Consider the following 21415-nt stretch of genomic DNA (forward strand, 5'->3'; position numbering starts at 1 on the left):
TAAAAATGCATATATTTTAATTTATATGAACTATTTATACATATACAAATTAAATATGGAAAGAGTCCTCCATGATATATAGTCTCCTTCAGGTGGATCTCAGGTTTTGATAATCTTGTATTAAAGGACTGTTCTGTACTGCGATCTACCAGAGGCTTTATTAAATAGAAATAACAAGGAGTGCTGATTTTACCTCTCATAACAGAAAAAATATAGAAAAAGTTCTCTGCAGCGTGTTTCAATAAGAATATTTTTTTGCTTACATGCATCACTTTGAATCACAGGAAATATCTGATATAAGATGACTGCGATTCTGACCGCAGAGGGAACACTGCAGATTTAGGTGTGAAGCATAAACACCCCAGAGATTTCCAGTTTACCTTGGCTGTATCTTTTTCTTCTGTTCTTTAACTGTGTTTTCAGTCAAGTTTTGTCTTGATGAAGATTGTATTCATAAGAAAGTAAATTTTGGTAGGAAAAGAACTAGTATATTGTGATATTTTTTAAATGATATAAAGGATAGCTTGCATAATTTGGTAGTGGGTTTTCATGGTCTTCTTTCTGGAAAGAAGAAAAATTGATTTGAAACAAATGGTAAACAAAACAACACATCTCAATTCAGTCTTTGGGATTTTTATTTATCGTTACACATCCCTTGGCAATGGAAGAGAAATTGTCCAAGTCACTGAGATTTTAGTATGTCAGTATGTCATTTTGTAGGGAAAAGGCAGCAGATCCCAAATTGAAAAATTGCTATTATTTAAAACAGCTAGATGCTTGTTACCGAAATATAGAACTTTCACGTATGACTAGAAGCTCGAGAGAAGTTAGAATGTGCCAGTTACTTCCATGTGTGTGCATCAGCATCATTTCTGAGCCAGAATTAGAAAACTCGAAGCTATAGTTAAAGAAATAGCAGCAGAATTTATGGCCACTAACATCTAAATTGTGATTTTCTTTTATTAATTTAATTCATTGTTTATCTCTGATGCATATGCAAGAGTTCCTGAAATCTTTCAGACCCCTGTGGTTTAATATAAATCTCAAAATATTAAAAGCATCTTGTAGAAAATTAGAAAGCAGATGAGACACTTCAGGACTCGAGATAATTTTAGATGTGCGCATTTTAAAGCAACTTCAACACAATTACCCTCTGCTTGCTCTTAAAAAAAAAAAAAAAGGAAAAAAAAACCTACCTCTTTAATTTGTTGTGCTCTATGACAATTGCTTTTATAACTGGTTTGTAAAATACTCATTGGCTTGAAAAAAATGGTCAGCAGAAAGGCTTGAGACCTATTGAATGCTGGAAATATCAAAGGTCACATTCATCAGGTATATTCATCACACCAAATGATAAATTTCAACAAATGTTGTTGATATAATGGATATAAGGCAGTGAGTAGAGTTATCAGGTTGTATTTCACTGCACCTTTTCTCATCCCCATGTCATGTGTTACTTTTGCATTTATAAATTCAAGTCTTTCAAGTTAATGACTGCAGGTGGCATAATTGTTCCAAAGGTATTATAAGAAACAGCTTTATTTGAATCTCTGACACATCAGATATTTTATGCAAACAGCAAAAAAGAGTATCACCTGTTTCATTTTCATTGGGCTCGTATCCCTTAAAATATACAGCAAAGGATCTTGCTGAGCTTTCCAAATTACCACCAACATCATTGAAAAGATGTTCATGTGTCGTTGAAGTGCCAGAGAATTTAGAGTCAGGGGACCCGGCCCGACATCCTGCTTCTGCCACTAACCTGCTGTATGAGTTTTGACGATCTAAAAAACCTTGACATTCTCAAAAATGAGGCTGATAACAGGTATCTTTGGGAATTGTTACAAAGATTAGAGAAATTGCCATTTTCAGTGCCTCGCAGAAACTAGATTTGCAGAGGATGCTGTAGTTGTTATTACTCTAAATATCCTCCAAATATTCAAATAAAAAACTCAGCATTGTAAGTGCTTTAAGAAGTAGAACACAGAGATCAAATTACTGTGGTTAAATAAGGAGGAGTTTTGCGAAGAAAGTGTGAATTTTAGACATCAGAATTTATCTTAAAAGCATTTAATACAATACATGTAGTATTTTTCATTTGGATATATTTAACATATTTCTAGTTTAAAAATAACAAAATTATCTTTAACCACATGTAATATTTATTGAACTTTATTAACTAGATGTCCAATTCAGTTAATAAAAATACTTTGTTGGATGGCTTAGCCTTTAATGTTCTTTGAATTTTTCATTCTATTAAAGTTTAATTTTTATTTGGATACGTACTTTAAAATTCAGGTACATGGTAGTTTCAAGTACTTTAATATTAATAGGAATGATTCTCAATACTTACATGTTTTCTGTTTTGTATTTTACAATTGATAAAGGGAAAAGTCAATATTTTTAATTCATTAAACCATCTTGTTCACGAATACAATTGTCCCTTCTTGAAAAAGCACTTAGCTCTGTTTTTAAATAACAAAATTCTGGATCTTGATTGAGTTTTAATTTAAATAAGGTATCTTATGTAAAGATATCTGGTTTAGGTGCATTTAGAAAAGAAAAATATACTTGATGATATTTGAATTATGACTATAAATTAGTCTTAACAGTTTTATGGTGTGATGCAGACTAGTCTGATTAAAACAAAGATTGAATTGCAAATAAAGTACTGCAAAAAGTTCATTTTGCAACAGCAATGTTCTAGGTCCAGTGTTAGTAAGCCTGCTATACTTCACGGTTGCATAAAATAAGGGAAAATAAAATACAGAGCAAATAACGTATGTAAGTTACTATACACATTTTAAAAATGAAAATTGTCACGTGCGAAAAGGTTTGGGGACAAAACTGGGAAAGAAAGTTTATTTTTCTAAAATTTAAACAAGGCAAGTAAGTTTTTCATGATAATGGTATAAGACAGTCATACAATAGTTCATGAAATATGTTATTATTATTATTATTATTATTATTTCTTTTTTTGCATTGAGATGAGTACATTATCCACTATGTTTTCCCTTAGGACATTTTCCAATTCGAAGGTGGCTTGGGGCTCAGAGCATAAGGAGAAAGCAAGATATGAGGGAATCCTAAGGAATTCACAAATCTAAAGAAGAAAAACATTTCCATTAAAAGAAAAGTCAACTGGCAACTTATGTTCTAGTTTGTTTCATAATATTTTGCCTTCTTTACCAACAATATATGGGGAGTTCCAGTTGCTCCACATCCTCATCATAACTTGGTTTTATTTCTTAATTGTATTTATTTTTTATTTATTTATTTTATTTATTTATGATAGTCACACAGAGAGAGAGAGACACAGGCAGAGGGAGAAACAGGCTCCATGCACCGGGAGCCCGATGTGGGATTCGATCCCGGGTCTCCAGGATCGTGCCCTGGGCCAAAGGCAGGTGCCAAACCGTTCGCCACCCAAGGATCCCCTATTTCTTAATTTTAGCTGTCCAAAAAGGAATATAGTAATATTTCATCATGGCTTTGATCGCATTTCCTTATTTCCTAACAATGTGGAATAGTTTTAGGTGTGTTCTTATTTGCTATCAGTATGGCTTCTTTATTAAAATGTTTATTATGCTTCTTCACAGTTTTTAAATTTGACTTGTGTTTTTTTACTATTGTGTTTTGAGAGCCATTTGCATATTCTTAATACAAGATTTTGTTGGATATTTAGTTCCGTCAGTCTGTAGTTTGCTTTTCATTTTCTCAGTGTCTTTTACAGAGCATTGTTTTCAATTTTTATAAAGTCCAATGAACGTAGGATGTTCATTTAAAGAATATGCTTTTGGTGTAATGTTAGAAACTATTTACCTGGTCATGAAGGTTTCCACCTATGTTTTCGTTTATAAGCTTTATAGATTTTTATTGTATTTATTTATATCTATGAATCATTATGAACTAATTTTTGAACCTTATTTCAATTGTGGTTCATAATTTTTGCTGTGGCTTTCCATTATTCCAACATTATTTGTTGAAAAGGTGATGGAGAGATATGCCAGTGGCATTAACTTAATCTTATCTATTTTAATCACATCTTCTTTTTCCAGCCTTCTGGTTACTGATAATCTCTCTCTCTCTCTCTCTCTCTCTCTCTCTCTGTCACACACACACTATAAACACATTTATGATGTCTGAGGGAGGCTTTGGATAGACATAGATGTTGAACTTAGAATTAAGAAGAAAGACAGTGGATTGTTGAGAATTGTGCCTGGTATTTACTTATAAACTGGAAAAACTGAAGAGTCATTTCAAGGACACAAATGACCTCAGAATTCAAATTCTGTAACAGGTAAACATGAGACATTTAAACATATAAGATTTATTTATTTTTGTTCTGGTAATAACGTATACAATGTCTGTATGTTTCTACACACAAATAAATATTATTTTATTTGTACACAGCTGGTAAAATGAATATGTGTGAAACATATTTATTATACACACTATGATCTTGTTTGAGGTTTATTAGAATACACACCACACACACACATACATATCCTGGAATTTATTCTTAAGGTTTGTCTGTAAATTGAAAGAGTATACTTCCATGTCTTATATAACTGTTCCTATTAAAAAGGGATTTCTTTAAGGAGATGCATATGCAAAATCTTAAAGTTCTATGGAAGGAGCATTACTAAATAAACACAATGGTAATGTGGCATGATAGTTTCTTTAAGCTTATGATAATTCATGCTATTGAAAATCGGGAAGGTCATTATGCACGTTTGGCAGAGATATGGAAATCGCACATGAATGAACAAAGTGAAACTTTTGGTTGAAGGTTGTCCAAGGAGACCAAGAGTGTGGGTAGAGTCCATCTCTTCCCCATGATGGCAGCACAAATTTGATTTCAATTTATTATTGGCAGCCTCAACGCAAGAGAAAGTTTTGGTCTCACTGTGTCTAGCATGACTTTCAAACCTGTCCTCTTCTATTGATGCTGAGTTTGGTCTGTTATCATGAATTCAGGCTTCTGTAGATTTTATATCTGGGAAGTAAAGAGGATCAGGACATAGGTAACATTTCATACACTAATCTTAACACATCAGAGCAATCTGAGTTTTAACATGGGCCTTCTGAATAAATTCCGAGACTTTTTTGAGTGCCTCAGATCTAAGCCTGATGAGTAAAGACACAGAGATAACTTCAATTTCATCTTCACATTATTAACATTACAAGCTAAAATACTATAGTAATAGAGAATTCCTATTTATAACACAGCCACTTAATAATGATCTAAGCTACACATATAAATGGTTATAAGTTTAGACTCTGGAGTCAGGCTTAGCTGACATATTTCTTTTTCCAGGAAAATTGTTTCTGGAAGCCTTTGTCCCAGGAGATCCTAAATCTCCCACAGTCCTTTTAACCTTGTAGTAATGAATGCATGTTTACCTGTCTGCATTTCTTCCTCAGTAGAAGGAAAGACCTGAGGACAGAGGTCTCCTCTATGACTCCTCTATGTCTTACCCATCTTTGCATACAAAGCAACTGGTATGGTATCTGACTCATAGTGGCTAGTCAACAAATGCCATTAAATTAATGAATGGAACGGTGAGGCTGAAGAAGTACATGGTGTGACAATATATAAAATTTTCAGGAATTTCATGCTATAGCAGAAAATAGAGATTTTCTTAGCAGTGTACAAAATCTCTTCTGAATCCATAAACACCTGCATTCTGAAAAATGGGTTCTTTGATTTCCCCAAATATTTTTGTGGATATCATCAGTTGTGCGCTTCTCTATAACCAATCATGCCAGAACATGGTGTTCTAAAGCAACTACCATTTCATAATCATGTGGGTCAGCACCTAGCACTGGATTCTGTTGGCCTGTAATGTGGCTGTCTTCTTATCCCCTCAAGAAGGGTTTGAATGAGGCTGTGTGTCCTAAGATGGCTTCATACATGTGTGTGGCAGTTGGGGCTGGTTATTGGTTTATAGTAGGCCAACCTGGGCTTATTAACTTGACAGGAGAAGAATTTCCAGCAGCAAGTGACAACTCCCACACTGTGAGTGCTTGTCAAATTTCTACTTGTGTCTGGTTTGCTGACATCCTATCAGCCAAAGTAAGTCATAGGGCCAAGCCAAGAGTCAGTGTTAGAAGGCTATGAACACCAGAAATTGTGATTCACTGTGGGGGCATTGCTCTATCATCTTATATATGTATGAAGCACACTGTATCGGCAAATTGATCATCATAGACACAACATAATGCACAGTCTGAACTATATCTGGCAGTGAAATCATGTCTAATTCACCATACATTCTATTCAGGAATAAAAGAACAATAACAGCAAAAAATAGACAAGGTGAAAAACCTTCCAATTATTAGCATGTATTGGACCAGGACTTTTAGCAAACCATTATGAACCATATTTTTTTACTGGAAATATAATTGGATGCCTAATTGGAATACTTTTCAATTCAGCTAGATTTTTCTTAAAGTACTTATGCAACATAACCTAATTATCAGGCAATTCCTGACTTATGTATATTTCATCAATTTGTTCATTACTTATGTGTAGTCAACCCAGGATGCATAACTGCTGGAACTCCTCTAAATGTATTATCTCCCCTAAGGATTTCTATTCATGCCAGGAAATCTTTCTCCTCCCGGTCTTCCCACAGATTCGTTTAGGTAAACCCCAATAATTCTTTATGTCAGCTTTCTCCTGAAAAATAAGAGCAGCCTCCCCTCTTATTAACACTTACAGCATCCAGAGCCTTCCTTATGACATCACTTTCGCAATACATAATCTAGTCAAATGGGTGAGTGTTCTCCCTCTATTTCAAAGCAAGCTCTCTGAAAGAAAACCCTTATCTTGCTTATATTATACCTCCAGCATCTAAGGTAGGTGTCCAATAAGTATATATCTATTGCAAACATATATTAATAATTCAGATAAACTATGGATATTTGAATGCAAGGCTGTGTGAATCTTTGTATCCTCAGAGCCTAACACAATCCATGCCTACCATAAGTGTTCAGTAAACATTTATTAAACTAAATTTAACTATTATGGATTTGATAGGCTTTTGGTCTTATGTAATAACCTAACTACCACATCCAACATTGTTCCTAGAGGGAAAATATGTTCTGAGTTCTACAAATCTTCTAGCAAATGAACTTTTGGAACTCAATCTGTTTGTGAGTTAGAGGACTGCCTGGTATGCAAAAATACATATGATAATTGCTTAGCAAGTCAGTTTTTCAGATGTTCCATTTTCTGACTGAATAATCTAGATTTCTGTGAATTGCTTCTTCTATTATTACTATTTGCCTGGGAGGGGCTATGAAACATATTTTAGAGCATAACCTGAGAGTTGAAGAGAGTATGAAGTATAAGCTATTTTAAGAAAAATATATTTATAATAGAATGGGGTTATTTAAGAATATCTTGATTCTATATGTAAACACATCATGATTTACAAACTGTGCACAGATGTGAAAAAAACTGTTATTTTGTAAAGTTGAGTTCATCTTTACACTTAAGGCCATAATCTGTCTAGAGAAGACTGTTGGTTTTATCCTATGCGTCACTCTCAGTGTAATACGTGACTCTTCACCCAAATTCACTTCTTAGTCTTAGTTATCATGATGCACAGTTTTGTTTCTTTTGGAGTACATAGATAGTCTTTCTGAAATTCTTCACCTTCTTTCTTCTCTTCTTTCTTCTCAGTAGGAGTTAAACTTCTGAGATTCAAGAGAGGGATAATATATTGTAGTGTCAGAAAAGCAACATTGTTGAAGAAGACCATTGACTCCCAGACCATGTCTTTGCCGAGTGTAGTTTGGCTGTCACCATCGCTGGCTCTCCTACAGCATGTGACAGGCCTCTTCCAGCTTCAATGACTGATGATCTTGAATCTTGCCTTTATTTACTGAAAAAAGGTTATTGTATTCCATAGCTCTCTCAAACCTAGTTTTTACCCTGTCCACTTGTCTTCTCAGGATTTCCGCTCTATGTTATGTGGAACCACCAAACTTGTGATAGATTTTTATTTATTGTGCCAAAGTATGCAAAATCTGTATGTAAAATACCAATTATTGCTCTCCTGCAGATAGACCTTGGGTGGAGAGTAGGACACCCAATTTCACAGTCTCTTGCAGCTCAGAATGGGAAGCGAGACTAGAGCTTCACTGCTAATTTTTTACTGATGCTCATTCTTTTTTTTTTTTTTTTTTTAAGATCAACTGATTTATGAAGGGGAGGGGCAGAGGGAGAAGGTGAGAGAAACTCTAAGCATACTCTGTGCTCAGTACGGAGACCCACAGGAGGCTCAATCTCAACCCCAAGATCCCAACTCAGAGTTCAGGACCTGAGTGGAAACAAAAGTTGGACTCCTAACAGACTTGGCCACTGAGACACCCCATGTAATGCTCACTCTACTTGAGTTTTATACTATCTTGCCTAGATCTACTCATATATGCAAATATTTGGGCTGTAGTGACATAAAATGTGAGTTTCTAAGACTATACTCACCCTATTCCTGACATAAATAAAGATGGAAAATGGTCAAAATTTCAGTTTGCTAAAATTCGCCAAATATGCTAGTGAAATCCATTTACATGTGATTTCAGCTATACAGGAAACAACATGCTATGAATAAGAAAGATTTACGCAAGAAATGCAAGGATATCATAATGTTTGAAGATTAATCAGTATAACTCACCAAATGAACAGAATAAGAGAGAAAATAATACAATCATCTCAATGATGCAGAAAAAAAACATTTGAACTATTGCACATCCATTCATGATAGAGACTTCCAGCAAGCTAGATATGCTAGAAAGCCCCTCAATCTAATAAAGGCTATCTATGAAAAAACAAAAAGTAAAAACAAAAACTTGAGCTAATATTGTTGAATACATTCTTCTTAAAATCTGGAACAAGGGAAGGATCCCTGGGTGGCAGCGGTTTGGCGCCTGCCTTTGGCCCAGGGCGCGATCCTGGAGACCCGGGATTGAATCCCACGTCTGGCTCCCGGTGCATGGAGCCTGCTTCTCCCTCTGCCTATGTCTTTGTGCCTCTCTCTCTCTCTGTGTGACTATCATAAATAAAAAAAATTAAAAAAAATATGGAACAAAAGAAAGATACCAACTCTCCTCACTTCTATTGTATAATGTAGTAGGTGTCCTGCTGATTTCAAGTTGTCCTGAAAACCTATAAATAGCATGCAGTTTGGAAAATAAGAAATCAAACATTTTTTATGTGCAGGCTACATGAGCAACGAAACATAAAGCCCCAAGAAACCTATAAAACCCTCCTAAAGAATGTACATAATAGCTACTGGAACAAAAAACAAATTTTGTAAAATAACTGAATAAAAAGTAAAAAAATAATACTAATAATCAATTGCATATCTCTATACTATCAAATAACAATTAGAATAACTGTATTTTTTGAAAATTACATTATTAAAACTATATCAAAATAACACTAAAATTTAAACATTTAATAATAAATTTAATCTTTGCAGTTGACCTATGTGATTGGTAGTAATTTGATCATTGGATAAAGTAAAGAAAACTGAGGCATAAGATGGAAATCCTCCTATAATGTCTTACCATGTAGGAGTCTTATTCACCTAATTTCCCACAGATAGTACATGAAGCAACCAGAAGTGAAATCAAATTAAAGAATTATCAGCTAAATATAATGTTTAAAATAAGCTTACTTTTAAAATTCTAGACTCTAGAATTATACCAATAAAAAATGAAATAAGCCTTGAACAACCTATGGTATATTTCACAGTGAGTTTTTGCTCAGTGTAGGATTTCCTTTGACTAAATAAATCAGTACCCACCAAAGAAGGCTAATTTTAAATTTCTGAGGATTGTCCTTGATTTAGTTCTTCTTGTTAGTATTTCTGGCAATAATGTGTTGGTGAGTTTGTGTAAATGCTTGAAATATACATATATTCAGTTCTATTATATATACTCACAGTAAGTTCACTGCTTTATTTTTTAAATGTCATAAATTCATTTTAACTCAATATTTTAAATTAGATTTATTGATATTTTATTTTATATTTTGTCTTACAAAAGGAAGATTTTAAATTATTATGTTCTAAATGTGATTGTTTATTAAATTTTAGTCCCAAAATGATATCTCAAGAGATTAGCAATATATTTTGCAGACGCTTTACATATTAAACTGCACAGACTTCATATAAGATTGCCAATAATGTAAAAACACATCTAAGTAATAAAATTAAGTCATTATTAGTAGGTACACTTGACTTGAGATGGAAGATGTGTTAATGGTTGTTAAATGAGCTACAGTGTATAAAGATTTATATTATGAAAGGTGTTTAAATGATTTCAGGGATAAATATTACAACTAACATAATCATGGGGCTCTGATTTGTAATGCTGTTATTCTTCAATATGACTTTATACAGCAGGAGAACTAATTCTTAAAAGAATTTGCCTTTGTGAGTGGAAAAAAAATGACTTGTTAGTAAACAAATAAAAGAGGATACTCAACAACAGATCAGAGCTGTCATCTCCCAAATAAAAGTCTGCTTTATATTTCAAAATAATACATCACTATATACTGAAAACTATAGGAATTAGTCCCATTTGGAGTTCATTACACTTTGGATATTTTAGAAGATTCAGTTAAAAACTACTTTCCAATTTGGATAAGTTCTAGTAATGATAGAGATTTTACTAGATTTATAATTGTACTAAAACTGTACATTTGTATTTCTAAAATTATTTTAACGCTGGAATTTAAAATCACAGCATACTATTACTTACCATGAATTGAGCCCAAACAACTTGCAACTATCTACCAACATCTCCAGCTAGGCATCTCCTACATGACTCCCTTCTTGCACTCTTTGCCCTTTGCATTGTCCTGTTATTCAATATCGGAGACATTTCACCTGGTTGTACCCTCTTACAGCTGTATGTTGTGTAGCAGAAAACAATGTGGCAACCAAACCCCAATTTTGCTTCTTACTACTCTTTCTTTCAGAGCAATTTAATTTTCTAATCAAGAAATGTGTGTTTGAGCAGTTTGGCGCCTGCCTTTGGCCCAGGGCCCGATCCTGGAGACCAGGGATCGAGTCCCACGTCGGGCTCCCGGTGCATGGAGCCTGCTTCTCCCTCTGCCTGTGTCTCTGCCTCTCTCTCCCTCTCTGTGACTATCATAAAAAAAAAAAAAAAAAATTAAAAAATAAATGTGTGTTTGAATACCTATGGGAGGACAACTTCACCCACATTTCTTCTACCAAAATCTCTAGCGGTCGGGATCCTTGGGTGGCGCAGCGGTTTGGCGCCTGCCTTTGGCCCAGGGCGCGATCCTGGAGACCCGGGATCGAATCCCACATTGGGCTCCCGGTGCATGGAGCCTGCTTCTCCCTCTGCCTGTGTCTCTGCGCCTCTCTCTCTCTCTGTGACTATCATAAATAAATAAAAATTAAAAAAAAATTAAAAAAAAGAAAAAAGCAAAATCTCTAGGGGTCTTGTCAAGCTTTGTGTCCTTTTTCTTTGAGTGGGCACCACAGTACCTTATGGCCTTTGGGATTTATCCTGAGTACAGACCAAATGTGGATGCAATGTTTCCAGTTCCTAGCTTCCTTACTTTTCTGAACATAAGGATTTTACTAAAAAGTAAGCAAATAAATAAATAAACATAACATTTTTTTTTTTTTAGAAAAAGGGGTGAGAAAGGTTAGATTCTATTGCAGATAAAGTAGATTATAATTGATGACATACATATTGGAAAAAGTACACATATACATAATGTTACATATGAGGTCACAGACCTGGTGTGGATGGCTCAGTCAGTTAAGTGTGGACTCTTGATTTCAGCTCAGGTCATGAACTCAGTGTGAGGAGATCCAGCCCCATGAAGGCCTCATACTCAGTGGGGAGTCTGCCTGAGACTCTCCCTCTGTCCTTCCTACCACTCATGCACTCTCTCTCAAATAATAAAATAATAAAATAAAATAAACAAAATAACATAAATAATAAAATAAAATAAAATAAAATAAAATAAAATAAAACAAAATAAATAAAATAATGAAGATCACAGACCTCACAAAGTCCTTATCATAAATATTGTTGCAGAACTTAATATTGGCTGGTAAGCACACTCCATAACGTAGTTCACTTTCATTCTAAAGGAGCAACTGAAGCCCCGTTGGTCCTCCGCTCTTCTCTTTTAGTACTAAATTTACCAAACTTCATAAGTCTTTCTGACTCCTTCTCATTCTCTGTGACAAATGTAGGAACCTAGTCACGTAGATAATTTGCCTTTCTAAACTAGGCATGGTATATCTAGGGAACTTGTTCACATTTCATAGATTTTTTTTAGAATACTTTAATAAAATTATGGAGAAATTGTCTTTTCTATTGCCTGCCAAATAATAGGTCTTAAATCAGTATTAGTCACTACAGCCCTCGTTGTGCTGTTTCTTCCTTTATCATTGTGATTATTATTTTTATGTTCAGCCAAGACTTTTTCTCGTTTTATTGCTTAAATCTTTACTTGGTAAGTTTACTATTATCCTTTAGTGTGACAGTTAAAATATCCTGTGGTGATATGTATTCTCACTTAAATATTTACATTTCTAAAGATCCTAGAACATGAACTTATGGAGCTGTGGAAAGAAAAGACAGCTTTTTCAGCTCATCATCTGTACCATTTCTTTAGAAACAAAATTCTTTAATTTAACAACGCCCTTTAAATTAATGAGAAAAGATTTTGTGTTTTTTCTAAACAAAATAAGCCACACTCCATTCCTTTACTGTTTATGTTCCCTTCAGAGTTAATCACATAGGCATTTATATTTCCCAGAAAATATATATTAAAACTTCATGTGTATTGAGGCTATTCTGAAAGCAAGTAAGATCATTTCAATGAGCAAAGTTGATAAGAGAATGTATCATTTCGTCCAAATCATGCTGAATTTAAGATGCTACTTTTCTTAACATTTTATTCTAGAGAAATCAATGCTAAAGTTTTACATAGAAAATAATTCACAGGCAGCTCGGGTAGCTCAGCAGTTTACTGCCGCCTTCAGCCCAGGGTGTGATACTGGAGACCCGGGATCGAGTCCCACGTGGGGCTCCCTGCATGGAGCCTGCTTCTCCCTCTGCCTGTGTCTCTGCCTCTCTCTCTTTCTGTGTGTGTCTCTCATGAATAAATAAAATCTTAAAAAAATAATTCACAGTATATATGTGTATTTGGATGGAATGATACAAACTTTTAAAGATGGAAATTATAAAACTAGGGTAAATGCACTGAAGCAAGTGAAAAATTTCAAACTTGGGGTGTTAAAAACTAAATCTTCATACATAGAAAGTCAGGAAGACATTTTATGCCATGCTCAGAGAAAATGATAGATCCACTTTTCTGTGTAAAAGTACAAGTGTAATTGAGGGCAACTACTTAATGTAAAAGCGAAATGTGCTAGGGAAGTTGTTCTCCCAGCATAGATACTGCTAACCGAGCTTATTTTTTTTCAGCTTGGTAGACAATAGCTCTGATCACAATTTTCTCTAAACAACAACCTATCATTCTAATGTGTCTAGATAACTTTCTCGGTATATTACAAAATCATTTGAAAATATATGTTGGGCCTTATGGTTTTTACAGTAGTAAAATGCCAAGTACATCCAAACGAGGAAGAGAAAAACAGTTATTTATTTCTAACTTATTGTTTTAACCATCAGTAACTGCGGCATCAGGGTTCATTAAACAATAGCTGGTTTTCTACAAATTCAGTGAAAATAATTTGAAATTTCTGTAATACTTTGTTTTGTTATATTGCATATTGGTTTCTACGAATAACTAAAAGAGACAAGCTAAAACAAAATCTAGGATAATGGTAAATAAAGCAATTTGTTTCACAGTTCACTTAGATGGTGGAAATTCATACCAGAATGCATTTTAGAAACTCATCAAAAATAAGCATATCTAAGCTTGGTAATTTCAATGTGGCATATTTTCATTTTAATAGATTTTTATTAAATTCATAAAAGTTAATGGACTAGGGATTAAGTCATTATGAACTCTGTCCCAATTGTCTATTATTAATAGCATCACAATAGTGGTGCCATTGTTAAATACTTCCATTCTAAATGCCTCCTTTTAGTCAATCATGATTTTTCATCTCAGAGTTGCTACTCCAACATTTCTTTCAGATGACTCTGTTTCTTGTTTTGAGTCTCTAAGTTTTCAGAAGTCAAAGCTTTGATGTTCATGTTATATATTACAACCATAAGTATATGATGTAAATTATGCAAAAAAATAAACATGTGAAGCTTAATTTTTGTCTTTATAGGTTAGAAAAACATTACTGGCTACCCTAGTAATACCATTACACAGAATTAGGGGATGATCTCTTTAAAATTAGAATCTAAATTAATCTTCTTCACAAACATGCCTTGTCTAGGCTCTCTTCTTTACAAATGAATAAAATAAAAATGTAATTTTAGTTTAAGATAAAATTAAGAATTAAGTTTGTATCCAAGGTGTTCTCTAGTTTTGAGAACCACACTTTTTACTTATTAGCCACACATGGCCACCATTATCCCATCTATATCATGTGCTGGGATATACATGAAGGACTGATGGAATTTTTCTTCCAGTGAAGCACATCTATTAGGTAGCTCATCTGTTCAAGTACAACTTGTCAATGATATAATCCAATCAATTAATTTATTTTATGGCTCCCAGATTTTTTTTATTTTGAACCATACCCTTTTGGAGATAACGCTTTTATTAGAAAGCTTTAATGGATTTGAGATGGGTCAAGGAGGAAGTTCATTATTTGGAAGTAATTTGTGGTTGGGTTGAGTACACATCATTGCTGCTTAAATCTATACTATACTTATTTGTTCATAAATAGTATCTTTTGCTGAGTTTGATAGGAATAGCTGCTTTAATGGTTTAAAGACATTTAACGGTATATGTATTTTAAAGTAATATTTGACATAAGTGATGTAACATCTCGAGAGCATGCTTTTGGGAGCCTAATACAGTTGGGAGACCTGATTTGGATGTCCACATAGATTTTCTTCCACTCTGAGAGCTCAAAAGGACGAGCCCTAAGGCAACTTACTTAGCTCTAGAATTTGAGAGTTCAAGTCCTCTCGGCAAGATTAACTTTGTCCTTCTGGGCAGAGGCATTATAATAGCATCTTTTATTATGGAATCACATAACACTTTGTGACATACCATTCATCAAATAATAAAATAGGAACCACATTTGTAGTATAATCTTAACTGTGCATATAGAGCTTTTGTATTAGTCTACAGTATGTCCTGAAGCTAAATTTGATTACAGTTCCTCTAGCAAGATGTTTAAACTAAGTTGAATTATGTAGAGTTGTACTTATGGCTTAAATGGCACTCTCCTGTGTAATGTAAATAAAGTAGCCACTGTAGTGTACAACTATATGCATGTAAGAAAGAATAACATCAGATTATTTGGTACCCAGAGGTAATGTATCTTTTTTCTGGGAAATCCTTGATGCATTTAAAAATGTTCCATTGTCATATCAATAATAAGTATTATCTAAACCAAGCTTGCAGATTTTAAACTGAAAATAAGGCCGTGCATTTTTCGTCCATATACAGTTGTAATTTCTGCATCCCTTGACCCTTAAAGAAAGCACTGTAGACGGGAGAACAAATTAAAAGTAGTACAAATGTATGCTGTGAGTAAAATGCATAACGGGCTCATTATGCTGAAAAGGTAGTGGATTAAAATATAAATAGGTCTTAAAAGAATGTATACAAATTTATGACTAATAGATACACGATGGGTTCTTAATGGAAAGATAGGGGTGGTGAGGGTGATCAGATAAAATGTAGAGACTGTCTTTCTATGATTTACTCCTACATTCCTATTCTGGAACAGTTATAGCATTTCAGACAACTTTTTTTTCCCCCATAAGAAGAGTTATTCAAAAATAATTGATCACTGCTTATGAACTTATAAAAGTTAAACTGAAGGGATGGAAATCAGAAAGAAAATTCTTTGACTTTCTGCCCTCTATTACCTCGATTAGGACATCAGAAAGCTTCTCTAAATAATTCAGGTTAAAAACAAACAGATTATGCAGTAACTTTGGAAAACATCCACGATCATAGTAAGAGATTTTAATATATGTGCATCGGTAGCTTTAGATGCAACAATTTAAGGAAATTCATTTTTATATATAGAATATATATTATAAAACGCAGAAATTTAGCTAACAGTTAATCTATAACAAATATGAGTCTGCAGCAAAAATTCTAAACATTCAATATAAACCTTCCCCAATGTCAATAGCATTAAAGGTAATAAACCAAAACCCAAAATGTTAAATTTATTTAGAAACTTTAAATAACTGTTAATATAGTTCACAGGTTAAAGAGACAAGCATGGTGGCAATATAAGAGAGAGATTTTTTATCTTAATTAAATTTATTTATAAAACAAATTTTGCATATACATAGTTCCTCAAAAGTTCAAGAAAAAATTAGCAAACCAAGCCAAACTAGTAAAGTAAAAAATATATATTTTTAATATTAATATTAAACATAAATATACCTTTTTTGGAAAAGAGAAAACAGAATTGAAAGTATCAGGCAAGGTATTTCTATATTTATATTGGTACGTATAAATATATGTACAATTTTTCCATTTAAAGCAAAATACACTTGAAATTAATAATACAAAGACTAGTTTTGAAATAAATTTAATTAGAGATAGAACATAATATATATATATATGGACATATATATATATATATATATAGAAAGAGAAAGAGACAGAATTCTGGGGACATCCAGTAGCCACCTTCCATTTTGTATTCTCTCTCTACATTTTAGTCCAAGTTGGCATTGTTTCTGTTAAAATAATTTTACCAGGAATTTTTTATGTCTCCCATTTATTTCATTCAAGTCCACTCCATTAAAGCAAAGCCACACTCACATATCTTTTCCAGAGACACTTCGATCTTTGGTCCTGCTGAAATGCCTGAAAGACCATGACCTTAAACTTTGCAGCGGTCCTATGTCTCCATTTCCATTTACTTAACATTTCTTCAGTTGGTCTCTCTCCTCTTACGTTTCCATAAGCAGCAAGAAGAAAGAGTGACCATCTTCAATACCTTTCTAAGAAATCTCAGGTTTCTAACCAAGTTTACCACTTACAAGCTCTGCTGTCTATGTAACTGCAGGAGTCAACTGCACTAAGCATTCTGCTACTTCATTACCAGGGCCACTCCAGTTTTCAATAACATGGTCCCCATTTCCTTCTGAGCCCTCACCTACTGCATCTTGTTAAAACAAATATTTTATTTGTGTATTTATTTGAGAGAGAGCAAGCACGAGGGAGGGTAGCAAAGGGAAGGGGACAAATAGACTCTGCTCTGGGGGCAGAGCTTGACCCTAGGAGTATCTCATGACCCTGAGATCATGACTTGAGCTGAAATCGAGAGCTGGCTGCTTAACCCCCGAGCCACTGAGGTGCCCCAACTGCATCTTTAATCTGCAGATCTCCCCTAACAATCTGCTCATGTCAATTTAGGCTTTCTCCATCATGCTCCTCAAAATGCTTCCAGTCTTCAGCCACTCATAATTCCAGCACCACCTCCACCTTTGTAGCTGTTTTGTAGAGAAGCATTCTTCCTTCAGGTACCGATACCTGCATTAGTCTTCCGTTGCTGTGTAACGAGGTGCCACACAGTTACAGCTGAAAGCAATACACATTTATTTTCCCACAGTTTCTGTGGGTCAGGAGTGGAGGCATGGATTAATCAGGTTATTGGCTTCAGGGTTTCACCAGGCTGCAATAAAGATGTCAGCTGGGATGTGTTTTTAGCTGGAGTGTCAACTGAAAAGGAGTCAATTTTGAAGCTCACTTAAGCTGTTGGCCGAATTCATTTTCAGGTTACAGGACTGAGAGCTTCAGTTTTGGGCTGCCTGTCAACCAGGCGCCACCTAAGCTCTCAGAGGTCATCACAGCATTGTGCTTATGTGGCCCTTTCTTAGTTCAAATTTGGCAGCTTGCTTCTTCAAGGACAGTGAAAGAGTGACAGTCTTCTAGAAGAGAAAACCTTATACGACCGTAACACAATCATGGGAATGACATCCTATCAGCTTTGCCACATTCTGTTGGTTAGAAACAAGGTACAGTTCCTACCTGCACTCAAGGGGAGGGTATTGCACCAATGCATGGACACGGAGAGGGTTTTGGGCTACCTTAGAGTTTGTCATCCACGTAGATCTAATATACAAACGTATTTATCAACAGAATAGACAGTATCATTCATATACAAATCCATATACAGACTCATATATATATATTACATATATTTATATTTATATATATATTTAAAGATTTTATTTATTTATTTATGAGAGACACAGACTGAGAGAAAGAGAGGCAGAGACACAGGCAGAGGGAGAAGCAGGCTCCATGCAGGGAGCCCGATGTGGGACTCCATCCCAGGACCCCAGGATCACGCCCTGGGCTGAAGGTGGTGCTAAACCGCTGAGCCACCCGGGATGTCCAGGCTCATATATTTTAACCAAGTAGACTTTCAAGGATTTGGAGTAATATGCTAAAGTTTTCTAATATATTGAATTGTGTCATACTTTCACTATATTTTCTCAGGTTCTACTTTACATTTTAATGGCATTCTATTAGATGCATGCACATGGATTCAAGAGAGCTATAACAAAAATATGTCTATATCCCTTTATATCATTTAATGCTTTTGTTGCTGAATTCAAACTTGTCTAATATTAGTGACAGAAATCCATTTTTTTCTCTTTTTATTTCTCCTCCCTTTCTAGACATCAGTCTGAGATACTCAAATTCATAATATCTTGTATTAGACACGAGAATATGAAATTTAAAAAATCTTTGTTAGGTATTTATGAAGTGCATGTCTGTCTCAGACCTGTTATGATAAAGCATCAACAATGAAAGGCACAAACTAACATGACCAAAGCAGGAACTATTATTTAACCTTTCAGTGTCATCTATTACATAAATATATTTTCTCAATATAAAACATCCTTTCATTCCTGTATTAGATATTTATAGTTACAGTAAAGTCATCTTTAGTCTTAAATTACTTGGGACTGTTTTGTTGCAAGAAACAAAAGGCTTTTTCTTTTATTTTAGGCAAATAAAATGGGACTATAATAATGATACTATCTATCTCCTGAAGGTCAAGAACGTAATGCAGCTGGATCATGAAGAGAAATGGAAATGGAAACTAGAAAGACATCAGGGAGTCAATCAAGGATATTACTTCTCGTTTTTCTTCCGAATACATGTTTATTTTTTTCATTAGATATTAGTTCAACCTATACCCCAATTCACAAGGCAAAATATGAACATTAAAAATACTCTAACTTTTTTTAGATCAAAGTACGTCACAGGACTAAAAATGTTAGATAAACTCCAAATTTCCAAAGAAAAGAATCTGATCAGTCTAGTCCACTTGTAATGAAATCAATTCAGGCTAAGACTTTAGTCAATTTTGTTAATTCATTTCTATTAAAATTATACATTTCATCAAAATCTGAAAATGTGTATATTATTACACAATTAGTCATAAGATTATTTAATACCTATATATTTTTTTATTGTCTCAAATATCACGGAAAATGATAAGGGGGCTTCTCCCCTTCCTTGGTGAGGACATTTTTCCAAAGTTTTTTTGTTTGGTTTGGTTTGGTTTTGAGCTGAGGAAGAGAAAAGCAGCCCTCAACATCCGCGAGCTAGCCAAGTAGTATCAGTAAGGCTTTGGTATTGACATGAGCTAACATTACACTCACTGCTAGGTCTAGGTGCTCTCCTATTAAGCATAAACAATTTCATAAAACACAAACATAAAAAAGGCCACTCCATGACCATGATGGATCAAGATAAAACAACTCGATACTTGTGTCTGAACGTAAAGAAACAAGAGCAGTGTCCAAGACACAAAATGATTAAATGTATATTTATCCCGATGAATATGAGTGACTGGTGGCTCTTTACTAATTACAGTTTTAACCTTATGCTTTAAGAGATAAAATTTGCTAAAATAAGTAAGTACAGAATTACAGGTGTGCCTTGGAGATATTGTAGACGCAGTTCCAGGGCACTGCAGTAAAGCTGAGTATCACGATAAAGTGAGCCAAATGAATTTTCAGGTGCATGCAAAAGCGAACACTAAACAGTTGACTATTAGGTGTGCACTAGCATTATGTCTAAAACATGTACAGACCTTAAATTTAAAAATACTTCATTGTTAAAAAATTGCTAACCATCATCTGAGTTCTCAGCAAGTCATAATCATCTTGCTAATGGAAGTTCTTGCCTCAGCGTTGATGGCTGTTGACCGATTAGGGTGAAGGATGCTGAGGATGGGGTGGCTGTGGCAATTTCTTAATATGAGACAATAGTGAAGTTGGCTGCATTGATTGGCTCTTCCTTTCACATACGATTAATTTATAGTATGTGATGCCATTTGAGCATTTTACCCACATTTTTTTTCTTTCAATATTGGAGTCAATCCTCTTGAACCCTGCCACTGCTTTAAGTTCATGTAATATTCTGTCCTGTTGTCATTTCAACAGTCTTCACAGTATTTTTCCCATGAGAATTTTCCATCTCAAGAAACCACGATCTTTGCTCATCCATAAGAACAACCGTCATCCATTAAAATTTTATCATGAGATTGCAACAGGTCAGACCCATCAGAGAAATCACTATCTACAGCAACTATCGCCTTATGAGGCGTATTTCTTAAATAATAAGGCTTGAAAGTCAAAATTACTCTTTGATCCATAGGCTGCGGAATGGATGCTGTGTTAGCAGGCATAGGAACAACCTTAATCTTACTGTATATCTCCATTAGAGCTCTTGAGTGACCAGATGCACTGCCAGTGAACAGTAGTATTTTGAAAGGAATCTTTTTTCTTTTTCTTTTTTTTTTTTGGACCTGTAGGTCTCAAACATGGGATTAAACTATTTAATAAACCATGTTGTAAACAGGTGTGGTGTCATCTAGGTTTGTTGTTCCACTTATAGAACACAGGCAGCGTAGACTCGGCACATTTCTTAAGGGCCCTAGGATTTTCAGAATGATAAATGAGCAGTGTCTTCAACTTAAAGTCCGCAACTGCATTCGCCCCTAGCAAGAGAGTCAGCCTGTCCTTTGAAGCTTTGAGGCCAGGCACTGACTTCTCCTCCTTAGCTATGAAAGTCCTAGATGGCTGCTTCTTCCAATATAAGACTGTTTTGTCTGCATTGAAAAATGTGTTGTTTACTGTGGCCACCTTTATTAACGATCTCAGGTAGAACTTTTGGGGTAACTCGCTGAAGGTTCTGTATCAGCTTCCACATCAGAAAAAGTTGAAACGGGGTGAGAATTACCAAAATGTGACACAG

The 21415-nt window shown here is 34.5% G+C and overlaps 1 long non-coding RNA gene across 4 annotated transcripts in view; it reads right to left on the reverse strand.

Moving 5' to 3' along the window:
- The window catches only part of LOC102156728, a 266073-nt gene that overhangs the window by 5164 nt on the left and 239494 nt on the right, over positions 1-21415 (reverse strand). For 3 of the 4 annotated variants that reach the window (XR_005374310.1, XR_005374305.1, XR_005374311.1), the window contains one exon: positions 381-561. This is a non-coding gene — a long non-coding RNA (uncharacterized LOC102156728). Of the gene's footprint in view, positions 1-380; positions 562-1196; positions 1304-21415 lie in introns of all 4 variants that reach the window. The other variant, XR_005374309.1, reaches the window with a different exon arrangement.

Source organism: Canis lupus, chromosome 19 (genome assembly GCF_011100685.1).
Source record: "Canis lupus familiaris isolate Mischka breed German Shepherd chromosome 19, alternate assembly UU_Cfam_GSD_1.0, whole genome shotgun sequence".
NCBI classification, from domain to species: domain Eukaryota; kingdom Metazoa; phylum Chordata; class Mammalia; order Carnivora; family Canidae; genus Canis; species Canis lupus.